The following is a 2529-nucleotide window of genomic DNA, read 5'->3' on the forward strand; positions in this document are numbered from 1 at the left end:
TGCTATTATTACTATGCATGCAAACAAATATTTGTTATGTGTTTGTCTCTCTTATTAAGTTTGGGAGCCAAAAAGGCATCAGGTTATCCATAAGCAAAAGTAGAGTGATCAATAAAAGGATGCAATGTTTCCACTTTAAAGGGAAACTAATGAGTTAACATGGGTCTTAGAGGGATCATTAATGGAGCTATGAAAAAAAAACTATAAAGTCTTGAAAATATAGATGGATTGCTATACAACATATAAAATATTGAGGACTTGATACTCTAAAGAGTAATATTAATTGGTATTTCTTTGGGATAGTTCATGGAGCTAATAGTTGGAGGAGGGAAACTATTATATTATCTAATCCCCTTCTTGTGAGAGGGAACAAATCAGCCCCTATAGACATTGGATCACCAAGGGTAAGCCTGAGTCTACTATAATAAATTGCTAAGGTAAATTATGCCTGCTTTGACTTGGAAACTTGAGGCAAAAAATTCTCTCTCCAGTCGAGAAATCAATAGTAAGGTTCTTAGTTATCATTTTATAAATGAACATTTTACTTTTGAAAACTAAAAAAGACTTAACTAACAAAACTCAAATAGGTAAAGACTAGAAAGTAAACACATAAGGAATCCATTAACCCATTGATAACCACGGGAACTGAAGTACTTAATAAAGTAAGAATAGAAGAAAGTGAAATCAATTACCTATCATAGTTAATATTGAAAACTAAGATTCAAGGCTAAAGAATTTAAGGCTGTTGCTAAAATTAACATGCAAGCATGTCTCTAGTATAGATAGAGAAATTATTCCCCAATAGATTTTTTATTAAGAGAAAAAAGGGGATGGTGTGATGGTGAAAAAGCACAAAAGGATGACAAATAAATACCAAGCCTCTTAAAGATGTTAGATCCGAAATTATTAGTAAATTATATGAAAATCTTACTAACAAGTTCAATCAAATATTAAAATAGAAAATATGATATATTTTCTAAGGAATCATTTGCTTAGTAATGAATCTAATAAGGCTTAGGCTTCATTTGGGGCAGCTTTCTTGTTCCTTCTTAAAGCGGCTTCTTGGTTTAAGAAATAGAAAAAAAGCTGTTCCAAACAAAACCTTAGTTACGGATCTGGCTGCAAAGAGCCACCAGCTTGATTATAAGAAACAGACAATTTGAGGATACGAAGTAGCTGACTTCTCTAATAACATTTTCGCTATGAATCTATTTTCAAGCAAGCACAAGTGGCAATCATCCTCCATTCATTAATCCTCATAAATTTTATTTTTTAGCGTCCATGCAATTATATTTTTTAGATAAAGGTGGTTATTTTTTGATACAAGGAAAAAAAAATTAGCTCTTGAGAAGAAAGGAAGGGACAAGCAGAGAAAAAATATATTACTATTTATTTTTCTGAAAGTTTTTATATAAACTATATCGTTATTTTCTTTTCATTAAGTTCATTATGAACCCCACCGGATTTAGCTGTGTTGGTGGGCGAGCGTGGTCATGTTTGATTCCTCTCTCCAGCGGCGTGCCTCCTTAAGTGGAGAGAAAATAAGTTCGTGGTCTAGCACCTTTGGGGTTTGTTGCCACTAAGCCCGTCGAGGGATTATTTACTCCGCCAAGCATCTCATCTACGGGGTGACAACGAGTAGAAACCCCATTCCAAAAAAAAAAATCAATATAAATGTAAATTACAACTTTGTAAAATCAAAAATAAATGAAAAGTTAATGCTGATAATTAATTTCATATGATATTTTCTATGATAAAAAATTTATACAATTTTCTTTTTGTTAGTAGCAATGCTGAAGAAGACTATAAATTTTAAAAATAGTTACAATTTTTAATTTTTTTATTTAATTCCCCATCTTAAAAAAAATAAAATAAAAACGTCAAAATTTATGTTTCAACAGGCAACTTGTTCGGCCCTTCGGAGATGAGTTGCGGCTCAGAACGATAGTCAGCTGTCAAATGGATGGACGACTTTGTTGAGTGTGTAAGGCCTTGTTTGTTTCTCCAAATTTCTCCGTCTGCAGGTTGAATCGGCGAAAAAATGATTGTTTTGCCATTTGGTAACACCGCTTTCTTAAAATAACTTCCGATGAACCTCCGTATTTCCGCCGATTTGAGAAGAAAATTTTTTCTCCATTTGCTTTTATGAAAGCTCCATAAAAAACGAGAAAATAAAGCCGGGAATCAAGCGAGGCCTAAGTTGCCCATTCAAATACTAACTTGTCTTTATTTATGCTATTTTTTATTTAAATATACCAAAATATTATGGTGGATTTTGAAACTGCAAATTTCAGGTCTTTTAATATTTGTTTACTAACACGAACATAACAAAAAGCCGACCTTAGCTCAGTTGGTAGAGCGGAGGACTGTAGTTCAAGCAGATAAATCCTTAGGTCGCTGGTTCGAATCTGACAGGTCGGACTTTTTTATGAACGTTTTGAAAATCCAGGATTTTGCTAAGTTAATCAAAAACTTAAATTAAGAATTTTCAGTTTTTGAATAAAATGCTTTACGTTTGATTCTCTGCCA

General features: G+C 32.7%; 1 non-coding gene across 1 annotated transcript; it reads left to right on the forward strand.

Annotated features, from left to right (window-relative positions):
- The first annotated feature begins 2335 nt into the window (after positions 1-2335).
- Positions 2336-2421, forward strand: TRNAY-GUA. The gene is given in 2 exon segments: positions 2336-2372; positions 2386-2421. It is a non-coding gene; the product is annotated as a tRNA-Tyr (tRNA).
- Positions 2422-2529: the final 108 nt, after the last annotated feature.

Source organism: Dendrobium catenatum, unplaced genomic scaffold (assembly GCF_001605985.2).
Source record: "Dendrobium catenatum unplaced genomic scaffold, ASM160598v2 original_scaffold_85988, whole genome shotgun sequence".
Classification (NCBI taxonomy): domain Eukaryota; kingdom Viridiplantae; phylum Streptophyta; class Magnoliopsida; order Asparagales; family Orchidaceae; genus Dendrobium; species Dendrobium catenatum.